Genomic DNA, 12836 nt, shown 5'->3' with positions numbered 1-12836 from the left:
AGTATTCTTGCCTGGAGAATTCCCATGGACAGAGGAGCCTGGCAGGCTACAGTCCATATAAGGTCACAAAGAGCTGGACGCGACTGAGCAACTAAGCACAGCAGAGGACAGAAAGTTAAGGGTAATAAAACTTATCCTGACTTTTCTACCCCCACCTAGCTCAGCCAGGATTTTAAGCTTACTCAAAAATAAGAAACATTTCCTCCCCCAAATACAGGCTACCTCTTGAAATATAATTTCCAAAAAGCCCAATGATTTTTCTCTGGCAACACTAAGTGTACTAACATAAGGATTAACATTAAGAGTAACTTGGCACCAGTCTGATAGTATCTGTTTTTCCAACTCTATCCTTTTTCTGGGTCATAAGTATTAGTGGTCTAATCACAGAACACACATTTAAGAAGTCAGGTAGAGTCTATTTTCTCGATTCCTGACAGTCAAGTTTCTTGGTTGGGAAAGAGAGCTATTTATTTGAACCTTCTAAGTTGAAGGTCGAGAATATGTCTCAGTCAAATCTGTTTCTCATGATTACCTTAAAAGCTTGGAATTTTGAAAGACAAAGAATATAAAAACTGTGTATGCTACCTAGGCAACTTAAAATAATAAACCATTAGCTATTTCAAAGTTAAATTCAATTTGAATGTTCACAGATATTCTACCATAGAAGACACTGTGCTCCCAGGAACTCAAAATTATATGTGATCCATTTCCTCACAAAGTTTAAAAACTAATGTGAAAGAGAAAATTGTAAGCAGTGTTAATACAACATGTAACCATAAGTATCAAACTATAAAGTATAAATAATGTACAATAAGAAAAATTAAGAAGATCAAGTATAACTAGAGGGATCTTAGGAAGTATCAAGCAAGGGATTGCATTTATGTGTCTTGGTGAGAGAAGGCTTTTTGATAGATGAGAAAAAGTATGAGGAGAAAGTAAATAAAGTAAAGAACATCTTTGGGAACTAGTCAGGACAGAGAATGAACAAGGATTTCCTAGTCAGATTATATTCTTTGCAGGCAAAGATGGAGAAGCTCTATACAGTCAGCAAAAACAAGACAGGGAGCTGACTGTGGCTCGGATCATGAACTCCTTATTGCCAAATTCAGACTGAAATTGAAGAAAGTGGAGAAAACCACTAGACCATTCAGATATGACCTAAATCAAATCCCTTATGACTATACAGTAGAAGCGAGAAATAGATTTAAGGGACTACATCTGATAGATAGAGTGCCTGATGAACTATGGATGGAGGTTCCTGACATTGTACAGGAGACAGGAATCGAGACCATCCCCAAGAAAAAAAATGCAAAAAAGCAAAATGGCTGTCTGAGGAGGTCTTACAAATAGCTGTGAAAAGAAGGGAAGCGAAAAGGAAAGATATACCCATTTGAATGCAGAGTTCCAAAAAACAGCAAGGAGAGATGATAAAGCCTTCCTCAGCGATCAATGCAAAGAAATAGAGGAAAACAATAGAATGGGAAAGACTAGAGATCTCTTCAAGAAAATTAGAGATACCAAGGGAACAATTTCATGCAAAGATGGGCTCGATAAAGGACAGAAATGGTATGGATATAACAGAAGAAGAAGATATTAAGAACAGGTGGCAAGCATACACAGAACTGTATAAAGAAGATCTTCACGACCCAGATAATCATGATGGTGTGATCACTCACCTAGAGCCAGACATCCTGGAATGTGAAGTCAAGTGGGTCTTAGAAAGCATCACTATGAACAAAGCTAGTGGAGGTGATGGAATTCCAGTTGAGCTATTTCAAATTCTGAAAGACGATGTTGTGAAAGTGCTGCACTCAATATGCCAGCAAATTTGGAAAACTCAGCAGTGGCCACAGGACTGGAAAAGGTCAGTTTTCATTCCAATCCCAAAGAAGAGCAATGCGAAAGAATTCTTTGCACACAACTGTGTGCAATTGAGCGCACAACTGCACTCATCTCACACGCAAAATGGCAACCAATTCCAGTGTTCTTGCCTGGAGAATCCCAGGGATGGGGGAGCCTGGTGGGCTGCCGTCTATGCGGTCGCACAGAGTCGAACACGACTGAAGCGACTTAGCAGCAGCAGCAGCAGCACACACTAGAAAAGTAATGCTTAAAATTCTCCAAGCCAGGCTTCAGCAATCCGTGAACGGTGAACTTCCAGATGTTCAAGCTGGTTTTAGAAAAGGCAGAGGAACCAGAGATCAAATTGCCAATATCTGAAAAAGCAAGAGTTCCAGAAAAACATCTATTTCTGCTTTATTGACTATGCCAAAGTTTTTGACTGTGTGGATCACAACAAACTGTGGAAAATTCTTCAAGAGATGGCCGTACCAGCCCACCTGACCTGCCTCTTGTGAAACCTGTATGCAGGTCAGGAAGCAACAGTTAGAACTGGACATGGAACAACAGACTGGTTCCAAATAGGAAAAGGAGTACATCAAGGCTATATATTGTCACCTTGCTTATTTAACTTATATGCAGAGTACATCATGAGAAACACTGGGCTGGAGGAAGCACAAGTTGGAATCAAGATTGCCGGGAGAAATATCAATAACCTCAGATATGCAGATGATACCACCCTTATGGCAGAAAGTGAAGAAGAACTAAAGGGCCTCTTGATGAAAGTGAAAGAGAAGAGTGAAAAAGCTGGCTTAAAGCTCAACATTTAGAAAACTAAGATCATGGCATCGGTCCCATCACTTCATGGCAAATAGATGGGGAAACAGTGGAAATAGTAGCTGACTTTATTTTGGGGGACTCCAAAATCACTGCAGATGGTGACTGCAGCCATGAATTTAAAAGACGCTTGCTCCTTGGAAGGAAAGTTATGACCAACCTAGACAGCATATTAAAAAGCAGAAACATTACTTTGCCAACCAAGGTCCGTCTAGTGAAGGCTATGGTTTTTCCAGTGGTCATGTATGGATGTGAGAGTTGGAACTATAAAGAAGGCTGAGCGCCGAAGAATTGATGCTTTTGAACTGTGCTGGAGAAGACTCTTGAGAGTCCCGTGGACTGCAAGGAGATCCAGCCAGTTCATCTTTAAGGAGATCAGTCCTGGGTGTTCATTGGAGGGACTGATGTTGAAGCTGAAACTCCAATAATTTGGCCACCTGATGAGAAGAGCTGACTCATTTGAAAAGACCCTGATGCTGGGAAAGATTGAGGGCAAGAGAAGGGGAGGACAGAGGATGAGATGGTTGGATGGCATCACCAACTCGATGGACATAGGTTTGGGTGGACTCCAGGAGTTGGTGATGGACATGGAGGCCTGGCATGCTGCGGTTCATGGGGTCGCAAAGAGTTGGACACAACTGAGCAACTGAACTGAACTGAAGGCCAGAAAAATAGTCTAGAAACAGATAAATGGAAGGCTGTGAATGTCACATTAAAGCATTTACTTTTTTCCTAAAGGTGGTGGCTCAGAGGTTAAAGCATCTGCCTCCAATGTGGGAGACCCGGGTTCGATCCCTGGGTCGGGAAGATGCCCTGGAGAAGGAAACGGTAACCCACTCCAGTATTCTTGCCTGGAGAATCCCATGGACGGAGAAGCCTGGTAGGCTACAGTCCACAGGGTCGCAAAGAGTCGGACACGACTGAGCGACGGAACAGAACAGAACAGAGAGCCATAAGCAAGGATCTAAGAACAGTTATATGATCCAAACAAACAGTACAAGGTTAGGCTTTAAAAGACTAGAGATAAGGAAGACATTAGTTACCCATTATAATGATCCTAAGGAAACATGATGAAGGTCAGAACTAGGGCAGCAGAGATGGAACGGAGGAGGCAGATAAACATTAGAGACCCCACAAAGGTGACTCTTTGACTGAGACATATTCTTGACAGAACCTGACAACTGATTAGACACTCGGAGGCAAAGTATAGGGATAAGATTGTGACAACATCAAAGTTGTTAATGAGGGTGTCTAGGAGAAAGATTTTGCTTTTTTTAAGTTATCTTTTCTGTCCTTATTTGATTTTTGAGAACAGCTGAAATAAAGAATGACTTTCTCTGATTGTGTCATCAGAGGATCACAGTTGTTTCCATTTTCAGGAAACAAGTTATACTGTCAGATAGATGCCTAGTGTTAAAAACACATCCAGCATTGCCTTAATTTCTATTTCAGCCTTTACAATCACATATATTTCTGAAGAAGTCAAAGCACAAAGTAAAGGGTATTTTTCCCTAATTGCATGAGAAAGCAAAGAAGAATACGAATCCAACTTAAATGCATGTAAACTTTAATGAACTATATTTTTGATAAGTCATTCTGCTGCATTTTGCCATTAAAGAAATTTCAAAAGAGAATGACATAAAATAATTCAAGGCCAGAATAACTGAATGGATTTACAATTTCGTACTTTGGCTGCAACTGTAACAACAAACCCACTGATACTTACAATAGGAATGTTAAATAACTACAGAACTCAATTTTAAAAGCTGCTTGTTGAGCTCTAGAACTAAATACAACATATAACCCAAGAAAACTATGTACACTTCAAAAAAGATTTTAAGTACAAAAAAATAAAATAAATATATGTAAGAAAAAAGGTCTTCTAAAACAAAAAATAAATGCTTAAGATGTGTAAACCTGACAAAGATTAAGGACTCCAGCTTAATCAAACAGCAACGTTCCAAAAATGAAAACCAGGCAGTGCTGAAAATGAGTTGATAATAGAGAGAAAATGGAAGGCATATACACCCCTCTCTTTCCTGTTGACATCTTTCTGATCCTTCCAAAGAGAACTAGCCATTAGATGACTTGAACCACAGAGTAGAGACTAAAAAGTAAAAAAAGTAACAACTGAGGTGTCTGGTCATTCAGACTGGTCAAGATACCTGAACAAGGGCTTCACACCAGTTACTGCCAAGGTTGCTGGCAAGACTGAAAGGAAAGTGAAGTTTGTCTTTGTTGGCCATCCATCATCTCATCTCCCCCCATCTCTGGCCTTCAGACAGCAACAGTATTCACGAGACATCATCTGACTGTCTTAAATTTCATATAATCCATTCAACACCCTTCCAGTTAAAATGCCCAGACAAGTGAGTATTGATGAAATAATCTGTTTCAAAGCAATACCTGAGGGCTGAACCCTTTCAAGAATTAAATCACTGCTAAAAAACAAAACAAAACTTATAGTATTGTCTGAGTATTTACTGTGTGTTCAGTGACAAGCACAGTGTTTTAAAAAACCAATTTAGAAGGTCACAATCATCATTAAAAAACAAACTAAATCCTAAAGAGAAACTATCAGACCATGTCACACACAGTAAGGTTAAGAATTGTTTCATGAAATTTTAGTTTAGGCTATGCGTACCTGTGTATGCACCTACAGAGCACTGGGTAGAAACATGAAATATATTTCTTACTATAGGTTACAACTGAAAAAGTGAAGAAGTCCTGCAGAGCAATGCTATACTCCAAATGTGGTCTACAGACCAGTGCTGGTTGAGGAATTGCTGGTTACCAGTCTGTGATAAAATAAGCTTATAACAGAATGTAAACCAATTAAGTAAGCTGAGTTTTTCATAGTAGCAAGACTTTCTTTAGGAGGAAAGCAGTGTACTCATTTATATTCTAGTACAAGCTGTAAGCCTGTAATAGAGACTGGCTACTTTGAGTAATTTCTCTAGGGAGATAGTACCACAGGACTTGTGGTCACAAATATCTTAGTCTAGTTACCAAGACCAAACTAATACTCGTTAAATAATAAGCCAACAACTAATTCCTACTATATATATATATATATATATATATATAAATGCACAAATATATTAACTCCATTCATTGGGAAGTAAAAAGGAGGGAAAAATTCAGTGTAACTTGGGGCGAGAGGGGAGCTTCTTCCAGCCCAGACTGTACTCTTTAAAATCTGATCCTCTGTCCTTCAAAAACCAATTTAAGCGAAGTCCCTGGAGATCCAGTGGTTAAGATTCTACACTTCCAGTGCAGGGGGCACAAGTTCGATCCCTACTTAAGGAACTAAGAGTCCACATGCCGCAAGGTGCGGCCAAAACAACTTAAGTTTCACCTCTTCCATCCTTGATGGTCCCAGATCTCGAGCTTATTTCTTCATCTAAATCCTATACTACTTGTTACCTATATCATTCCTTCAGATATTGATTCCTACAGAATTTGGACCAGATGACAAGTGTGACTACACTTTAAGTTACTCATACCTCATAAGCATGCAGTATCATGATGCTGTGATAAAAGACAGCCACCTGCCCTAAGGACAGGAGTTAGCTATGAAGAGAGTCAAAAAGGAGGGCACGCAGAAGAGGAAATCAACACAAAGAAAAACACAAAAAGAGGAATCAGTATAGGAAAGTAGTGAGAAAAATAAAGAATATAATAGGGATTATTAGGAAATAATCAATTAGGTCAAGGAATTACACTTACTCATCTTTACAAGTCATTACTCTAACATGCTAGATCTCTAACAACTACTTCAGTAGTCCTTAGAGTCAACCTTTAATAACTGCTGGCTAGCAATAATAAGGGCTTCCCTGGTGGCTCAGAGGTTAAAGTGTCCGGGAAGATCCCCTGGAGAAGGAAATGGTAACCCACTCCAGTATTCTTGCCTGGAGAATCCCATGGACGGAGAAGCCTGGTAGGCTACAGTCCACGGGGTCGCAAAGAGTTGGACACAACTGAACGGAACGGAACGAAGCAATAATAAATTCTATTAGGTAAAGCAACGGAGTTATATAATGGAGAACTTTTGAAGCCACCCAAAATTATCTATATTTAATTCAGCACACAGTAAGGAGCCAGACCTTCCTTGAAAGGAAAACAGTACTTCTGGGCAGGTCAAAGTGGGGATATGTAAGACAGATTTGAAGGAAACAGAAACAAGGGAATGATACTTTAGAAAAGAATAACTAGCAGGTCAAGGAAAAAAGAACATAAAAAGGTAGAAACATGCTTTGACCGAAACAATATTTTCTCTCTTAAGTGCACACACACACACTTTCAAACCCTGAGAAATGGGAACAATGATAGTGCTATTAACAACAAAAAAGGAATACTGTAGTTTAAAAAACTGACCAGTTTACAGCAGCATTTCTCAACTAGGGCACTACTCACATGTTGGGCTGAATAACTCTTTGCTGTGGGGCTGCCCTACACATTGCAGGTTTAGCAGCACCCCTGGCCTCTACCCACTAGATGCCAGTAGTATCCACATCTCTCCAGCTGTGACAAACAAAAATGTTTCCTGACTGACAAATGTCCGGGATGGGGGTGGGGGGGGGAAGGATTAACCCCATATAAGAACCACTGATTTACAAAAAAAATTTGAACATTTTAAGTATATGACAAAGAAATAATATCTAAAAAAAATGCCCTGATAGAGATGTAATATGTAATTAGATACCAAGTTTACAGAAAGACCAAATAGATATTAAATCAACTATTAAGGCATTGATGTTAACTTTTATAATCCCTATTATTTTGGGAGATAACAAAGTATTGACATTGAAATAATAAATTATCTAGGATAGTTTAAATAATTCTATTCTCTTCACTTTTATGTATATTTTAAAACTTCTAAAATCGTTTTAAAAACATAACCATCATTCACACTAGTAACTAATATCAGGAGGATGAATCACTGAGGAAATGGTATCTTGTTTCTCCACAGCTGACAAGATACCTGAAGGGCTGGAACTTGGAGAATTCCAAAGTTACAAAGTTCTTACACTGCTAAAAAGAAAAACAGAGTAAAATAACTAGCCTTAGTTCTGAAGAGTGACTAAAAACTGGCTTCAATTTGGTAAACATTTAGAATACAAAGTGCAGGGCTGGGGGCTAGAGAGAATACAAAGAATATACCTCCTCAAGTAGTTTCTGTCTCTTAAGATGAAAGGTAAGTACACAATGGTAAGACAAAGCAACGTAACCTAATATAGGCACTAACATACCATGCCAAAAATTTTTTGGTTTTATTAAGAAGGATCATTCCTAGAAAAAAGACAAGGGTAACTGTTTTACACAATAAATAGGTGTCTTTCTACATATTTAACCTTGCTCCATTTCTTATCTCTTCTCCCTCTTTATCTCTTCAATTTTTCTTAGCAGATGACAAATGGATGAGCTGGGAACCCAACTGTACTTAGTAAGTACCAGAAAAAAAGCTATGGTTTGAGAGTGAAAAGGTTGGCTTGAAGCTCAGCATTCAGAAGACAAAGATCATGGCATCTGGTCCCATCACTTCATGGCAAATAGATGGGGAAACAATGGAAACAGTGTCAGACTTTATTTTTGGGGGCTCCAAAATCACTGTGGATACTGACTGCAGCCATGAAATTAAAAGACACTTACTCCTTGGAAGGAAAGTTATGACCAACCTAGATAGTATATTAAAAAGCAGAGACATTACTTTGCCAACAAAGGTCCGTCTAGTCAAGGCTTTGGTTTTTCCAGTGGTCATGTATGGATGTGAGAGTTGGACTGTGAAGAAGGCTGATTGCCGAAGAATTGATGCTTTTGAACTGTGGTGTTGGAGAAGACTCTTAAGAGTCCCTTGGACTGCAAGGAGATCCAACCAGTCCATCCTAAAGGAGACCAGTCATGGGTGTTCATTGGAAGGACTGATGCTAAACTGAAACTCCAATACTTTGGCCACCTCATGTGATGAGTTGACTCACTGGAAAAGACTCTGATGCTGGGAAGGATTGGGGGCGGGAGGAGAAGGGGACGACAGAGAATGAGATGGCTGGATGGCATCACCGACTCGATGGACATGAGTTTGAGTGAACTCTGGGAGTTGGTGATGGACAGGGAGGCCTGGCATGCTATGATTCATGGGGTCGCAGAGAGTCAGACACGAATGAGCGACTGAACTGAACTACCCTAGTTGTATATCAGAATCACTCAAAGAACTAGAAAAAAATACTGATGCCCAGAATGCATTCCTAAATAGTTCAATTAGAATCTGAGTGAGATTTGAACATAAGAATTTTTATAAAGCTCTTCAGGTTAATTCTAACACACACTCAAGACAGAACCATGAGCACAAAGAATGGATATAAGTATGTTACCAGAAGCAATAAAACAGTCTGAAGATGACAATTAGTTTTCAGCTGAAATCAACATCTTAAGTTATATCATTCCCAACCTACCAAAAATTATGAGAAATCATTTTTACTTTTAATATTTTATAATTAAAAAACTAAAATAAAACCTCCAGGATTCCTATACCCACATCTTTTCAATCTGTTTTGAAATTGATATTATAATGTATAATAATTTCATTTCATGACATTAAAGAGACATCAGGACAAATATCATATGATTATCACTTACATATAGAATCTAAAATAATGATATAGATGAACTTATTTACAAAACAGAAATATAGACATAGAAAACAAGCTTATGGTCACCAAAGGGGAAGGAGGGTAGGGAGGGATAAATTTGGAATTAACAGATACACACTACTATATGTAAAATGAATAAACAATGAGGACCTACTGTATAGCACAGGGAACTATACTCTGTATCTTATAACATCCTACTATAATGCCAAAGAATCTGAAAAAGAATACATATACATATGACTGAATCACTTTACTGTACACCTAAAACACTGGAAATCAACTTTGCTTCAATTTAAAAAAAGACATGAAGGTTCACATCATTACTGGTACATTTCAGATAATTTAGTATTATGAAAGACTAAACTGTATTGTGTTAGAAGAGACAAAGTTTAGCTCTCTCAACACTAATTTTATTCACTATACATGAGTACTGTGTTACCTGAATTAGTATGGTTATAAATATGTAATTTCAAAATAAGTTTAATATAACATGTCATCATTTACTAATAAATCCTATATTATGAAAGTACTACAAGTCTTAGTCTCATTTCCACTTACTATCATTTGACTCTGGGCAAATTCCTTAAATCTTCCAATGCCACCAGTGCCATTGCTCAGTTTATTTTCATCTGCAAAACGGAAATAATCCATCTGCTTCTATAAAGTTTTCAAAGGTATCAAATGAAAAAATTTCTTCAAAAAATGCTCCAAAAATTACAATGTGACATGAGACGGCTAAAAAAAATCCGAAGTGTAACTTACTCTGCATCTATTATATCTAAGTATTAGTCTAACACAACCTTGTCAACAAAATTATGGTACGCTAAAGATGGCCACTGAAACTCCAATACTTTGGCCACCTCATGCGACGAGTTGACTCACTGGAAAAGACTCTGATGCTGGGAGGGATTGGGGGCAGGAGGAGAAGGGGACGACAGAGAATGAGATGGATGGATGGCATCACCGACTCGATGGACATGAGTTTGAGTGAACTCCGGGAGTTGGTGATGGACAGGGAGGCCTGGCGTGCTGTGATTCATGGGGTCGCGAAGAGTCGGACATGACTGAGCGACTGAACTGAACTGAAAGATGGCCACAAGTTATTATCAGCACTGGCTCCTTCAAAAGTCTATTTATTATCTGGTGGAGGGAGGACTCTAACTGCTCTAATGAATAGAGAATATTGGAAGTAATGCTGTGCCAATTTCTGGATCCAGGCTTGAAAAGCTTTTAAGAGAAAGCTTCCACTTCCTTCAAACACTTGCTCTTAGAACTCAGCCTCCATGCTGTGCTATGTCTAAGACACATGAAGAGGCTATATTGCAGGCACTCCAGTCGACATCTCAGCTGAACTCTCAGCCAAACATCTCAGCTGAACTCTCAGCCAACATCAACTGCCATCCACAGGAATGAGCCATCCTGGATGTTCTGCCCAGCTGAGTTTTCAGATGACTCCAATCCTAGCTGGATATCGGACTACAAATATAAGAAACCTTCATTGAGAAGCAACCAGCTGAATCCAGCTGGCCCAAGAAACATGAGATAATAAACTGTAGCTTTAAGCTACTTTGTTTTAGAGTGAAGTGTTATATAGCAATAGGCAACTGAGACAATAACCAAGATTAAAACAAAGAAGACTCTATAATGTCCAACTTATTAGCACCTCATATTTAATGAACACTTTTTCCTTTTCATCTCTCCAAAAATAAGTATATTTTCATGTTCATAATAAAATATAATGTTCATAATAAAATATAATGTCAGACATTTTATAGAAAAAAAATCTGATGTACTGACTCTTCTACTTTACAAAAGCCATCCTGGTTCTTTCCTATTGTGTTCATACTAATAAACAAAAGACCATAACAACTGACAAAGTTCAAGTAAATATATTAAAAAATTATAGAAAGACATCCTTAAAATATTTTTGTTTTTCTCATGCATTGTTTTCTCAAAAACTACAATGCATACCTATGTGCAATTAGTATGTATTTATGTCATTAGTGACAGGTTGCTGTGTCCTTACTATCTAATTTAAAAGATACACCTAATGTGTCACAAGAAATGGAATACTTATTTCAACATGTTAGAAACATAACACAACCTACTGGAAACCTTTCAGACAGATTAGACCAGTATTCTGGAATCATGAGAAATGATCTAAATCCATCGTGAAAGACATTCAACAATGAATCTTAAACAGAATCTGTTGAAATGCAAAATCTGCTTACATAGCAAAGCTGCAGAAAAAGACTACAAGAGGAACACTTTCCTAACAAAGACCACTGGGCATTTTTCACGGCTGCAGTAGAAAGTATACAAAAATTAGGATGTTTGCAGATTTAGAGAGAGTAAAATCTTTATTTCCGCATCCCCTATAGTTGAAACCCTCAGGGCTCTTAACAAGTATTAAATTCCTTAGATTCTGCAACACCTCTGTCTTCAGGTATATATTTTGTTAGTGATTAAGGGACTTGTTTCAAGGTCACAAAATGAACTGGAGCAAATAAACCGAGAAGTGTGGCCTGCAGGCTTAGGTATAAATTCAGGGTTCTAATAATTTTCAAGGTGGAGTGGAGGTGAAATTAACTTATCCCACAACTCCGGGAGAGAGGGCACATTTTAGGAAAGAAAAGCTTTTATTTGGGGAAGTCACAGTTTTAACTCTAATGCGCTCATAGCTTCTTTAAACGCATATTTGAACTTCACTAAAAGCAAGTTTGACTGGATCAGAAGATGGACTAAAAAACACTCTTGAGAGGCTGTATTAAGGCCTGGGGATGCAAGTAAATCCGAGAACGGAGGCAAGAGGAAGGAGGTCAAAGTCGGTTTGACTGTCCAAGAAGATGTAAGAATGGTCAAGGCCACCTTCTGAGACCGGAAAACCAGAGCCCACGCGGAACTCGCTGGGCAACCCTAGGTGGACAGCAGAAAGACTCGAGGTTGGGCCCTTCCTCCAAAAGCCGATTGTCCCACCCCTCTCCGAGGACAGAGCTTGTCTCCCGGGTGATCAGCAGCTGGTGTAAGGTAAGGGGCTTCACTGCGGTCGGATTCCCAAGGATCAAAGGCCAGGACCCAGCCCCGCACTCACCTTGGAGCCCGGCGCACTTCACTAACGCCGGCCTCCTCGCCAAAGGCCCATCTCCCACCAAGTCGAGGAAGAATCGCTATCCAGACGGAAGCCAGCCCAGCTCATCCCCGATTCCCAATTTGCACTGCGTTGCGACGCGTCGCGTATCTGACGTCACGTTGCGCGCGCGCGGCCTTGACTATTTGCTCCTCCCCAGTTCCATCTCTGCCTGTGGGAGCTTCGCTTAAGGGCCGAGGAGAGCTAAGGAGGATGGTTTGGCTGGACGGTCTGGGTACTGCCCAGGCTACGCTTACTTGGGGCGAGCTTGTCCGCCCGTCCCCTACGCCCTGCATTTCTCAGACTTAGTTCTATCACCTGGTGTTAACTCTCATCCTGGGCCTTGCAGCGCCGGAGGCAGTGCTGCCTTTAACACTACGCTT

General features: G+C 39.5%; 1 protein-coding gene across 2 annotated transcripts in view; it reads right to left on the bottom strand.

Moving 5' to 3' along the window:
• Positions 1-12556, bottom strand: part of USP8 (ubiquitin specific peptidase 8) — a 63191-nt gene extending 50635 nt beyond the window's left edge. For both annotated transcript variants that reach the window (XM_055437481.2, XM_055437480.2), the window contains exon 1: positions 12418-12556. The gene's annotated coding sequence lies outside the window, so the exon portion shown is untranslated. The remainder of the gene's footprint in view (positions 1-12417) is intronic.
• Between the last annotated feature and the right edge of the window lie 280 nt (positions 12557-12836).

The sequence above is a fragment of the Moschus berezovskii genome, chromosome 9, assembly GCF_049115385.1.
Source record: "Moschus berezovskii isolate FMDL1 chromosome 9, NW_MosBer_1.0, whole genome shotgun sequence".
NCBI classification, from domain to species: domain Eukaryota; kingdom Metazoa; phylum Chordata; class Mammalia; order Artiodactyla; family Moschidae; genus Moschus; species Moschus berezovskii.
The sequence above is the reverse complement of the archived record's forward strand: the minus strand, read 5'-3'. Positions and strand labels throughout refer to the sequence as shown.